Source organism: Octodon degus, unplaced genomic scaffold, assembly GCF_000260255.1.
Source record: "Octodon degus isolate 3935 unplaced genomic scaffold, OctDeg1.0 scaffold00093, whole genome shotgun sequence".
Classification (NCBI taxonomy): Eukaryota; Metazoa; Chordata; class Mammalia; order Rodentia; family Octodontidae; genus Octodon; species Octodon degus.
Window position 1 is genome coordinate 5731498 of NW_004524669.1, and position 14355 is coordinate 5745852.

The window sequence follows — 14355 nt, forward strand, 5'->3', positions numbered from 1 at the left end:
TATATTGCATTATTGCCCTATGGCTGAGCCTTATTGTGACACATCAAAGTTTTCTGTAGATGTTGTCTTGGCTTCCCACCAGAGTAAGCATTCATATACTCTGCTTTTAGTTTATATATACAGTATATACATAATGCTTTTTCTTTCTTAATTTTGTCTTTTTATTTGGGATCAGCTTCTTGCACTCCTTTCCTGGCTCAAGCCTTTCTGTCTTCCTTTCTCTCACTTAATCACTTCATGTTTTGTTTTTGGCAGTGATCCCTGGATGAGGCACTTCTGTCAGTCTTTGCAAGACCTTAGTTCCAGCAGCAGAATGGAAAAACCTTGAAGCCCACTCTGGTGCTTAAGGTTGCTGTGGAGGGGGTGTTCAGAATACTAATGACGCAGGCACCTTGGTGCTGGAGAGCCAAAGGCATCTCCCTTTATCAGCTACTGTAAGCATCAAAAACTAGAAGTCTTTCTATAGAATTGTACAAGAGACATTTTGAAGGAAATAATCTGGGATCTGTTGGTGTAAGCTATCAAAAAATGATCAAATAGGTGAAGGCTTACAGTAAGCAAAAGATGTGCTCAGAAGAGGAAGTGACTGGTCATTGGGTTCAGGAGTTAGTGGAGTATTTAGACTTTGTTTTCATAGTCTTCCAAGGTAGCTCTAAGCCTTGACAAATGGGCTTCTGAGTTCACCTTCTTAAAAAGTATACTTCCTCTTGAACATCCCCAGTTGTTCCTTTCCAGTTGTTAAAGAGCATCAGCCAATGAATCTCTTCCAGGTTTCCATTCTGCAAAACTCCAGAGCATGTGCTATCACAAGACAGTGGTTCTTAATGATTTCCCCCCCATAACTCTTCCGTGTATGTATATGGTGTTTCCTAAGGGAGAAGGAAGCACGTAATCATGGGACGGATAGCCCAGAACAAAAAGAAATCTTGTCTTACCATTGCGGTTTCTAGGAGAGATTGGGAGAATTCATTCTGCTTTCTCCATGTTCTGATTCCAGAAGAGACTGATCCAAAACATTGTAGCGGCAGGGAACTCTCAGTGCATTTGATGCTGAGATTTAAAAGCAACCAGAACTGTCCTCAAGGCCCAGCCATTAAAAACATTGTCTCTCTTGACTTCTGGTATCTTGTTAGAGAGCTTTTCACTGTGAGGAAGTGTGGAAATGGCTGTGTGAATGTGTATAATCTGTTAGGTTGGGGATAGGTTTTCTGTTAGCCAATATTAAAAGAGACCTGCAATAAAAAATTACCCTGATCTGACAGAAAGTGAAGTGTTTGTGCATGACTGTGTGTGTGAATGGATGTATGTTCGTGACTGTATATATCTACATACAGATGAGAATTTATATTTGAAATTGTTAGAAAATAAATTCAGATCAAAATGCCTTTTAGGCCATTACCTAGAAATCTCCTAAAGTCTAGGTATGTTCCTGAGGTCTTTTCTCTGCTGGTGGTAAAACAGTTACAATTATGAATGGGGGATATTCTATTGCACTTTCTGAAGAAGAAACTATTTTTGTGTTTGAAAGTAAAATGAACATCCAGATATATAGCAGAGTCCTTGTTCTAAAGGCATTTTATCTTGGCTACAGATAGATTATGCTGTGGTTCTACTACACATTTTATATAAAATCCAAACTTTTGGGTAAGTTTGTGTTAATGTCAACCTAAAATATAATACATAGCTGTTAATAGCCATGCCACTTGGTCCTTTCTCTGCAGATATAATACTGTTTTCAATACTCAGGAACTGTTGCAATGAAACTTTCCCCAGATCAATTTCTATTAATAATGAAATAAAAGTCACCTGTGCCCAGCCACCATCCCACCCTTATTCCCATTGAAAGGAGAACTCAGAGATTATTTTATGTCTGTAATCATGTATTTTGACATCTTTTGGGGAACAGGCAGGGTGTCTCACTGGAATAGGCAGTGTTTTCTAGAGTGTTTCAAAGAATTGAATCTTCTCCATATGAAATTATTAGATACAAAGTAGCTTAATGATGCTGAGAACTGTAAGCTTTTATATAACTTTATTCCATGATGTTTCTTCAGTGAAAAGGTGCTGGTTTATCCTCCATGCTCCCTTCATTAGGCTGACCATAAGTGAATTTACTGTTTATATACAGTTCTTTCTTATAAAGGAGGCTACAGATTCTTTAGCCCCAAAATGGAAGCAGCGTCTGTTTCTGTCTCAGCAGCAATAAGTCAACCAGTCTTTCCCATGGGCAGTTAGGAGACTACATTCCTTGAGTTGGGAACCCATTACTGAAGATCCCCTTTCCCTGAACCTCTTTGGTGAGCAGAAACTGATACAGCTGATATTCATATTGATTCTGAAATTTTTTCATGAATTTTAAAGTTTTTTTAGTGACCAAAGCTTGCAGGGTGGGGGATGACCAGGAGTGGTAATATTACAACATTCATTTCCTTGTCCTTTCAGGTTTTCTATTCACATTAATCTACTTATCATTTGACCCTCTTAACTTTTTACACAGAGAGCAACCTACACCATTTTCCTTCAGGGACCTCCCAGCTGGCACTCTGGGTGCCGGATAGAATGCAAGTTAATGAATATTTCTCAGCCTGGTTTCAGAATAAATAAAACCTTTGATCCCAGAAAAATAAAGACTAAAGTATGGGATAAAGATTATGATTGGTAGAGGGTTGGAGACAAAAGCTGTAAATTAATATGGCTGAATTATTTCTACTATATACATATATATATATATATATATTTTTTGCTTTTGTATATCCTATATAGGAAACTAAGCATTGTATTTTTTTAACAAATCTGCAAAAGCACTATGAACTGCAGGTGTTCTACTTTCAGAATATATTTTGTATTGTTAATATCTTTCACGTTGTGTGAATACTGGAAGCTGCAGATCTTTGCTAGGACGCAATACATTTATATACTTTTTAAGAGGTTCTGGGGGGTGCTAATCAAGCCCCTTTTAGCTTTAGGGGAGCCCTGGTGCTATATGCTATTTTCATTCAGTTTTAAGTACCTTGATGTCTTTTTGGACCTTGGGATCAGGAGTTTAGTGATCAGGTACCAAGGAAATGAGAACAGTTGGGCTACTTCTAGGGAGGGGCTCTTTGCATAGCTATCTTTCCCCCTAGCCAAAGTTGGGTAACTTCTTGAGGTTAGGAAGAGAAATGTGAAATCTCAAATTTTCATCTTCCTTTAGAAGACAGCCAATAACTTATGTACAAGGATGAAAGGTGGCAGCAGTAGCTTTGGGGAAAGGGAGGAGAGGATATGGCATTTCTCCAACTCCGGAAAACTTAACTTTTGAGAAGTGCTGATAAAATATGGGCAGGTTATTACTTTTATTTGGGAGACTGTGTTCTCTCTGGTGCCTCTTTTTGGCTCTACTCTGGGGGTTCAGACTTCTAGGAGGATGAGCAGACCAGCTTTGAGGTTGACCTATTCCCTTTGTCTGCCTTCTCTAAAACACCAGCCCCCAGGAAGACATTAAGCAGCCTTAAGCTTAAATTCTGACTCCCTCTTCCACACTTGGCTCACTTGCCTTAGACTGAAGACTGGGAAAAGAAAATGAGAGTTCCTGTCTTCGTTCCTCTCCTTGGCCTTCTCTCTGATTTTTCCAAACCCAAAAAGATTTCCTCCACAACATTCAAAAGTATTTTTTCCCATCTGCTCCTACCTTGTTACCAAATAGTCCTACCTTCCTTGTCTTGGCTAAGGGAGCAGAGGTGCCAACTCTGTACCACAACTTTCTTAGGCCCCAGCCCAGTGTCAGGAAAAAGTGAGACAGATAGGGTTAGACTGGGCTGTAGAAAGTGAGGACTTTGTTGATACCCCCACCCCTCACCCTTGGAGTGTATTTTCCTATTGCTTCAGGAATCACACGGTGCCTTCTCCATAGGAGAATGGGCTTCGTTTACCCACCTTTTCTTGTAAATAACGGCTCTTGAACATGTGGACAAAGGTTAGTAGCTTTTATATTTCTAATCATCCCTTCTTCCAGGTGACATCCTGAGGCCCTTATGAGTCTAGGGTACAAAGACTGGGAGGATATGCTGAGATTGTTATGAGGAGAGACCCATTCTGCACACACTGATGGCAGCTGCCCAAGGGCCTGCTTTCTCTTCCCAAGTCCGTCATCCTGGGGCAAGGGGTGGTGCTCCAGTTTCTGGTGCCTAAAAGTTTCTAACACTGGCAATAACCAGTCTCTATACCACTGTTGCCTTTAAGCCTCTTAATAACAACTTCATGCTGTTTGTTGGTTCCATTCTAGTACCAGGGCTGTGTGGATAAATGCTCTCATCTTGCTCTTTTTCCCCCTTAGTCTTGTGTATGTATGATGCTAATCTCTTGTCTTAGTTTCTTCTTGCTCTTTTTGTATCTTTGTTTCTCATACTATCTTTTGTTTCTGGGTGTTTGGGGGCTCTTTTGGGGGGGCCTTTTGTACAAAGATTAGTTTCAATGTAGTCTGTAGCTCCTTTGTAAACCAATTAAAAAAGTTTTTTTTTTAATAAAAAGCCATGTCTCTGGTGTATTGAGAGGGTTGGGAATGGGGAGTATATGGTTATAACTTCATATTCCAAACTCAACAAAGGTTTGCATCTATACATCACATTGTGCTCCCATACATGTTAATCTCAGTTAATTTGTACTGTAATCTTGAGGTAGTTTCACAATGGGGTCAGTATGTCATGACTACATAGCAGTATGGAGGCCCAGCTGGCTGTAGTGAGGTAGCCCCTAATCTCAGCACTCTGGAAGGAGAGGCAGAAAGATTGAAAGTAACCAGCCCAGCCTGACCAGTTTAGGGACATCAAAAAGTGTTGGGTGGAGATGTAACTAAAACCTCTGGGTTCAGCTTTTCAGTACTGCAAGAGCGGAGGAGGGAAAAAAAAGTGTGAGAGTATAGCTCACTGGTAACTGGCCTGTGCCAGGCTCTAGGTTTTTTAACTTTTTTTTTTTTTTTTTTTTTTTTTTTTTTTTTTAAACAGTACTGGGGATTAAACTCAGGACCCTGTGCTTGCCAGGCAAGTGCTTATTCTATTGCGCTATCTCCCCGGCCTCCAGGCTCTAGATTTGATCCTAGCTCTGATACATACCCAAGAAGGAAAAAAAGCTTCATGTGGATCACAGATGGCCTCAACATTTATTTTTTAAATATTTAGTATAGGGTCTTACTACACAGATCAGACTTGTAGCTATTCTTCCTGTTTTTCAGTCTTCCAAGCACTGGGATTACAGGAGCACTCCACCATGTCCGGTCTTAATTGCATCTCAGTGTGCCCTGAGGGTGGAGGCAGCACAGCAGGCCAGGAATCGAACCCCTGACCCCTGTATCTGCTAAGCAGGCAGCTTTAATCTGCTGAGTTATCTGGCTGGATCTTTAAAAATGTGGGTTTTTTTTGACACAGGGTCTTGCTACACAGTTCAGACTCATAGTACTCCTGTCTCAGTCTCAGTGCTGGGATTACAGCTGTGCACTGCATGCCCACCTGGAGTTCTAGGCCCAGCACAGCATGCTGTACCAGGGATCGAACTCAGGACCTTGGGCTTTCCAGACAGATACTTAGAGCACCAAGCTTCATCCCCAGTCCCTAAAATGTGCTTTTGGAATATTTTTTCTTTTTTACGGAAAGGAATAATTTTAGGTTTACAGAAACTTAAAGGAAGTACTGAGAATTTCTTTGTAACACCTACCCTATTCCCCCCCCCCCACATGTTACCACAATGCACTGTCAAAGAAGTTGATGTTGGTGCATGGGCTCAACTCCAGACTAATTTTTGTTAATGCTTCTTCCAGAATATATTCCAGGGTTCTGCACTGCATGTACTTGTGTTTCCACAGATCCTCTGGGACATTAATCAGTAGTTCCTTTTTCTTTCTTTCTTTCTTTTTTTTTTTTTTCCAGAACCAGGGATTAAACTCTGGCCCTTGCGCTTGCCAGGCAAGCACTTATTCCACTGAGCCATCTCCCCAGCCCAGGAGTTCATTTTTCTAAAATTGTTTTTTAATAGAAATTTTTGGGGCCGGGGAGAGAGCTCAGTAGAATAAGTGCTTGCCTGGCAAGCGCAAGGGCCAGAGTTCAATCCCCAGTCCCCCCGCAAAAAGAAAAATTTTTGTTAGCACAGGTTTACAGTACATAATGGTTACATTCTTCAAGGGGAATTGCTACATGTGCCTAATTTTTTTTTCTTTTTTTTATATTTATTTTTATTTATTACATTTATTTATTGTGTGTGTGTGTGGCCAGCTCAGCCCACCAGGGGGCGGGGCTGGCTGGCATGTGGTGCTGGGGATCGAATCGCGGTCCCTGTGCTTTGCCAAGCTTGTTTCAAGTAGGTGCTTTAGACCACTGAGCCATCTCTCCAGCCCCCATGTGCCTAATTTGTCTTTTTCCTTTTTTTCTTTTTTTAATGACTTAATCCTTGAGAATACTGGCCTGTAGAATAGCCTCTAGGGCATGCTGGCTCAAGCCAGTGATCTCAGCTGGACTAGGTAAAAAGGCCCTGTCTCAAAAAAAAAAAAAAAAAGAGGTGGGGGGGATCCCAGGGATGTAGCTCAGTAGAATAAGCACTTGCCTGGCAAGCGCTGTTGAGTTCAATCCCCTGTATCAGCAAAAACAAGAGTGCCCTGGAGGTAGAAGGGGGATCTGGGTTTATCTGATGTTTTGCTCAATGTCAGACTTAGCTTTTGGTTGGTTTGTTTCTTAATTTTTTGTGACCAGGATCTTGTTACGTAGTTCAAACTGGCCTTGAACTTACTATGTAGTCCACAGGTGGCTTCAAACTCACAATTCACCAGCCTCAGCCTCCTAAGTGAGTTCTGGGATTACAGGTGTATGCTTCCACACCTTGCCTGTTTTTGTTACCTTTTAAATTTATTTTTCTAGGGGCTGGGGAGATGGCTCAGTGGAATAAGCACTTCCCTGGCAAGCACAAGGGCCTGAGTTCAATCCCTGGTTCTGCAATAAATAAATAAATTCATTTTTTCCCATGGTACTGGGGGTGGAACTCGACCTTGCACTTGCCAGGCAGGCACTGTTTGTTTGTTCATTTGTTGTTTTTTGCTATACCGGGGATTGAACTCAGGACCCTGAGCTTGCCAGGCAAATGCTTATTCTACTGAGCTGTCTCCTCAGCCCTACTGTTTGTTTTTTTAAGAGCACAGCAGAAACTGGGTGTGGCAACACATGCTTGTACTTCCAGCACTGGGAAGCTGAAGTAGGAGGATCATTGTGATTTCAAGACTAGCCTGGGCTACAAAGTGAGCTCAAGGCCAGCCTGAACTGCACACACACCCTGTCTAAAAAAGACCTAAATAAATAGCACAGTGCTTAGCTGGCAGGCACAAGGTCCCAAGTTGATTCCCCAGTACTACAAGAAATAGCACAACAGAGATAAAAGTACCCATCTTATTACATCCTATCAGAAGCTATAATACCTACATTATATCATTAGGTTTACCAGATTTCTCCACTAGAAAGTTATTATTTTTTTTCTATTTCTCTACTCCTGGAAAGTGAATTAGTAAATCCAGCCCAATTTCAATGGAATTGATGGACTTAAGCTTCATGTTCTCTTTAGAGAGAATAGTATCTACATCTATTAATTGGAATTCTGAGTTTTTATTTTTAGTTTTGTTTTTTATGTATATGGTACAGGGTCTCGCAGCTCAGACTTGTAATGATCTTCCTATTTTCAGCCTTCCTATCACTGGTATTACAGGCATGTGCCACCATGCCTGGTCTCTGGCTGGCTCAGTGTACCTAGGGGCGGGGCTGGTTTGGCATGTGATGCCAGGGATTGTATCTCCCAGTCCCTGCACTTTCCTAAGCAGATTTTTAGCTGCTGAGCTATCTTGTTGGCTCAGATTCATAATGACTCTCCTGTCTCAGCCCCCCTAGCACTGAGATTACAGGGGTGTACCACCACGCCTGGTTCCTGCTCCGAGCTCCAGGTCTGGGGCTGGCACAGCATGTGGTACCATGGATCAAATCCTGGTCCTTGCACTTGCCTGGCAGGCTCTTAGACCATCAAGTTATCTCCCACGCCTGGAATTCTATAAGAAATTTTTCTCTCCACTATTTAGTCTTATTTATATTTGTATGTATATTAATAAAGATTTTACACTTATATTTTATGCTTATTCTACTGAGCCATCTCCCCAGCCCCTACTCTTATAATCTAATAATGCATTACTTTGTTACTCACCTTGTCACCAGATTTGGATATTGGCGCTCATTTAGGTTGACTCCTCCATGCCTTCGTTATCTACAATATATACACATTCTTCTTTGCTTGCTTTTTTTTTTTTTTTTTTTTTTTTTTGCGATAGGGTCTCACTAATCCAGGCTGACCTCAAAATGACTTCCTGGGCCTGGGGAGTAGAATAAGTGTTTGCCTGACAAGTTCAAGGTCCTGAGTTCAATCCCCAGTACCGCAAAAAAAAGAAAGAAAGAAAGAAAATTAACTTCCTGCCTCAACCTCCTGAGTGCTGTAATTACAAACATATGCTACCACACTTGGCTTCCTTTTGATTGGTTGGTTTTTAGTTTTTGAGACCAGGTCTCAATATACAGTTCAGATTGACCTTGAACTCACTATGTGACCCAGGCTGGTCTTGAACTTGAGGTGATCCTCCTGTCTCAGCCTCTGGAGTGCTGGGATTATAGACAGTGTGCCACCATGCCTGACTCTTGCTTTTTGAGCACTTTCTTGTATTGTTCTGCAATACCTGAGGATTGAACACAAGGGAACTCTACTACTTGAGCTACATCCTCAGCCCTATATGTCTGTTTATGACCTCTTTCTCGTTCAGGATGCTTTCCAGGGTACCACACTGCCTGTGCTTCTGTGCTGTATTTGTCATATTCCCCCAGTCTCCTCTGGGACAATTACAGTGTCTCACTAAGTTGCCAAGACAGTTCTTCAATTTGGCATCTTCTTGCCTCAGCCTTCCAAGTAGCTGGGGTTTCAGTCAGTGCTGCCATGCTCAGCTTGCTTATTTTCTGTCTCTCTCTCTCGGTCTCTCTCTCTCTCTCTCTCTCTCTCTCTCTCTCTCTCTCTCTCTCTCTCTCTCTCTCTCTCTCTCTCACTATCCCCGTGCTTGCTGGGCAAGCACTGTACCATTGACCTATATCTCTAACCCTTTGTTCTACTAGTTCTATTTTTTTGTGCCAGGAATCACACTCAGGACCTTGCACTTGCCAGGCAGGCACTTGTCCAAAATAGGATCGTGTTATGTAGTTCAGGCTGGCCTTGAATTCACACTGTTTCCCATCCTGGCCTCAAACTCACAGTGACCCTCCTGCCTCAGCCTCCTGAGTGCTGGGATGATAGCCATACACCACTACCCCCTAGTTCCAACAATATAATGTTTTAACATTTGATTTTATTTGAACATTTATTTGTCTGTTTTGGGTGTATGTTTGCAGTTTTCTTTTTGCAGCCTATAATGAGCTCATAGTCGTTCTGTCAGCCATTCATTTACACAGCATTTATTGAGCATATACTATGTATGAAATACCAACTTAAATCTGTATGGGGCACTAAATTAAAGTGTAAATCAAGTGTAAAAAGCTAAACAAGGGTGGCCTGCCCCTTAGCTCAGTTCTTTAAGTGGCTGCTTCAACAACGCAGTCAGACTCAGGTTGCTGTGGTTCAGTCCCCACAGCTCAAACCAGCCAAACCTGCCCTGAAGGCATTTGGAGAAGAAAAAAAAAAGCTAAACAAGGTAATGGCACATACCTATAAACCCAACCTCTGGGAAGCTTGAGGCAGGAGGCATAGGCAATTTAGCAATTTAACAAGAGCTCCCTACCAAAGAAAAATGGGGGCATATCTCAGTGGGAAGGCCCAGGGTTCAATCAATACCAAAACAAACAAACAATGTTAGCAGAGAAATAATCCTTTCTGTTCCACATCCCCCTTAAAAATATGCAATATCATCTGTCCCTTGATCAGTCATGCTTGAAACCTAGGAATCCTCTTCAGTTCTCTGTTACCTGTCAACATTCATTTTGATTACCATATTACCTGTAAAATGCATCTCAAAAATTTTTTTGTTTTGTTTTGGGCTGGCGTGATAGCTCAGTGGACTAAGTGCCTGTTTAGGCAAGCTCAGGGACCAGGGTTTAATCCCTGGCACCACAGGCCACACTGGCCCCATCCCTGGGTGAGCTGAGCCGGCAACCAAGTGGCACTGAGGAGGCTGAAAACAGGAGGATCACTATGAGTCTGAGCTGTGTAGTGAGACTCTGTACCAAATACATTAAAATTTTTTGTGTCTTCATTTTTTTTTTTTTTTCCATTTTATGTATTTGGTACAGGGTCTTACTACAATGTTTGGATTTGTAGTGATCCTCCTGTTTTCAGCCTCTCCAGCTCTGGGATTACAGGCGTGCATCTCCATGTCTGGACTCGGTCGCAGTGCCGGTGAGGCATGCAGGACCTGGGATCCAATGTGCCTTCATTTTATGAGGTGGGGATTCTTTTCCTGGCTGGGAGCACACCTAGTTTCATTCCCATTGTCTCCCAGTACTAGGGTTATTGCTCAGGTCTTATAACTGATCTCCCTAAGACCCACCTATCATCTTTTATACTGCCCCAAAATCCCTGCCTAAAATCCTTTGCTTTTAGAAAAATTCTAAGGTTTTGGTTTAGAATTGAAAACTTTTCTAATCTGGTCCCAGTTTATCTGTATGGTGATTTTGTTTCTCATATTCCATATTATTTCTTCCTCACCTCCCTCACTGCCCAAACACTCATGCTTACCTTTGCATCTCTGTGCCTAACTTCCTGCCATTCTCTTTGCTTATAACACCAACCTCCTCTTAAAATCGTGCTTACCTGTAAGATCATTTAAATATCCTTTTTCTCTGAAGCCCTCTTGGTACCTTTCTTTTTTTTTTTTTTGTGGAAATGGGGATTGAACTCAGGCCCTTGCGCTTGCCAGGCAAGCACTTATTCTACTGAGCCATCTCCCTGGCCCCAGCTCATACGATTTTCTATTTGTATAGTTCTTATTCATATCACTAGTATGACACCATTTTCTAGCTGCTTATTAAATATATATAATGTATATTGAAAATATATAATAGATACTGAAATTGTATTTATCTAATCTTAGACATGGTCTTGCTGGGCTGTCCAGGTGACCTTGAACTCACTATTTAGCCCAGGCTGTAGCCTCCTGAGTACTAAAATTGTAGGTCTGTGCCACCACACTAGGCTGCCTCTCTAAACTTCAAGATCTTGGAGGGCAAAAATCATTTCTAGGGCCGGCGGTATAGCTCAGTGGACTAAGTGCTTGCTTAGGTAAGCTCAGGGGTCAGGATTAGATCCCTGGCTCCGCATGCTGCACCAGCCCCACCCCAGGGTGCACTGAGCCAGCGATGGAGTCCAGGTGTAGTGGTGTGTACCTGTAATCCCAGCAGTAGGAGGCAGAAATCAGGAGGATCACTATGAGTCTGGGCTGTGTAGTGAGACCCTGCACAAAATAAAAAAAGAAAAGAAAAATCATTTTTGTCTTTGAAGGTCCAGCACCTAACAAAATACCTTTTCCAAACTGGGATCTAATAGGAATTTGCTGAATTAAGCAAGTAAGCAGTTTATTTTAGTTTTGCAGTCAGTACGATCAAAGGTAAATCCTTGGATCACTGCTGACTTGAATTAGGGGCCCCCATGAAAGTCACTGTGAAAAAGAAAGGAAGACAAGGACCTGAGTTCAAAATCCTGGTTCCACCAAAAAAAAAAAAAGAAAAGAAAAGAAAGGAAAGAAGGAACAAAGAAAAGGAAGGAAAAAAGAAAAAGAGAAGAAAAAAGAAAGAAAGACGCTATGTATGTAGAGTCCAGGCATCATTTACTCCCTCCTAAACTGCGATCCTCTTTCAGAACCTTCCTAACCTTTTGTCTTGGTTACTCTTCTCTTGTTGCTGGGACAAATACCTGACACCCAAATTGAAGGAAAGAAAGGTTTATCTAGCTCACAGTTACTGGAGGTTTCAGTCCATACTCAGCTGGCTCCAAGGCAGCCTGGCACATGGCAGAGAGCAACCTTTCATGGTGGCAGCAAAGAGCAAGAGCACGGGAGGAGAGTAGCAGCAGCTCAAGCAGCTAGCTTCTCTTTCCTCTTTACACTGAAATGGGCATTATCTACTCCAGGGCAGGTGCAGCATCCATGCCCACAATAATCAATCACAAAGGGGCTGGTGAGATGGCTCAGTGGTCTAAAGCACCTACTTAGAACAAGCTAAGCTAAGCAAAACAAAGGGACCGCGGTTCAATCCCCCAGCACCACATGCCAGACAGCCCCGCCCCCTGGTGGGCTGAGCTGGCCACACACACAAAATGAATGAATGAATAAATAAATAAATAATTAAAAAAAATCAATCACAAACTCCAGAAGCCCCCCAAGACTGTAGGAGGCTTTGGGGGGACACCTATACACAAACCATAACACCTTTCAACCCTCAGATTATTACCATTTACACTGCTGGGGAATTGAACCCAGGACCTTGTATATTCTGGGGAGCACTCTGCCAAAGAGCTACAGCCCTGGCCCTACCATTTCTATTTATTTATTTATTATTATTTTTCCCCCTACCATTTCTATTTAAAACTTAACTACAGAGTGGTTCCTCTCAACCTGGCTGCGTTGTTTCCATCTTCTAAACAAGTAGTGATTCAAAGCTTTTGGAGAGGCCACCCTGCCTTTTTGTTTCATCCTTACCCTGCTCCCACTCTGAAGGAGACAGTCTCCTGAGACATTCCAGACAGAAAGGCTATGTGAGCTTCAACTCCCCCATCACCACCACCCTAAACTTAATCTGATATGAGAGCTGGTGAAGGAAGCACCACATTCCAACCCAGGCCTGGCCCTGCAGGAAGGATGGGCAGCTGTCTCTAGCTCTAGCCATTCTTCCAGCTGCTGTTTATAACTATTGGAGCATTCACTCTTTCTTCCTTTTGCACAGGTTCCCCAGGAAAAAAAAAACAAAAAACAAAAAACCCAGCATCAGACTCAGCATGGTACTCAGACTCTCATCCTTGGCCTAAACAAGATCGCTCTGAGAAGGGCTTCCCGGCAGCCATTAAGGGAATAGGAAGCTAGAAAAACGGGAAATGAGTCCACTTAGACTCTAGTTCTCATGGGCACCAGCTGCTCACAGGTGTGCAAATGATATGTTTGTTACACTGGGGAAGAATCTGGTGGAGTTGGGTTCCTGTCTCTATTGTAACACAAGCCATAGACTTCTTCCATCTGCATGCTAACATGCCCTTGACACAGCCTATGCCTTCCCTTCACATTTTACAGTCCTGCAGCTTAATACTTAATAGGAAAAATGCTTAGTCGGAAGTATGCTATGTAATAATCGTCGGAGTAAGCATTTTTCTACCCTTTTGCCACAACCCAAGTTCCTATATCTGCTGACCTCTGGTGGTGATAACTTGAACTGTCTGCTTCCTTTCTAGTTACTGGCCTGCTGGCAGATAATCCTTCATATTTTGTCAAGGATACAAATTCAAATACTAAATATTGCATTAAATGAAAATATTTTTTCTGCCTGCTCATGCAGATGCAGTCAGGCGCAGAGGACTACGGCTTGATCCCCAGCTCCACATGCCTTACCAGACCCACATTTAGGCAGCCTGAGCCAACACCCCCCCCCAAAAAAAAAAAAAGAAAAGAAAAAGAAAATATTTTTTCATTGCTTGATTTTGAAACTTTTTTTCAAGTTTGTGAGACTAGAGCCAGGGCTTGGGAATCAAATTTACCTAGGTTCAATTCCCACCTCAGCTCTATTTTTTTTTTTTATCAGAATGACCTCAGGCAATTCTCCTAACCTGAGTTTTCTTATCTTAGGGTGGAGATGATAATAAATGCCTCAATAGGAGAATTAGATAACTGTAAAATGCATAACTCTTGGTGTGCCCTAGCACATACTATTTGCTAAATAAAGAGTTGTTATAACCTCCATAATGGTGATGTGCTCAGTGTGTCTTTTTTATTGTTGCTTTCTTTGTTTTGTGGTACTGGGAGTTGAACCCAGGTGCTCTACTACTGAGGTTCATCCCAAACTGTTTTTATTATGATTATGGTAAAAATATACGTGACAAAATTTGGCATTGTTTTTCCTTCCTTCCTTCCTTCCTTCCTTCCTTCCTTCCTTCCTTCCTTCCCTCCTTCCTTCCTTCTTTCCTTCCCTCCCTCCCTCCGTCCCTCTCTCCCTCCCTCCCTCCCTTCTTCCTTCCCTCCTTCCCTCCTTCCCTCCTTCCCTCCTTCCCTCCTTCCCTCCTTCCCTCCTTCCCTCCTTCCCTCCTTCCCTCCTTCCCTTCCTTCCTTCCTTCCTTCCTTCCTTCCTT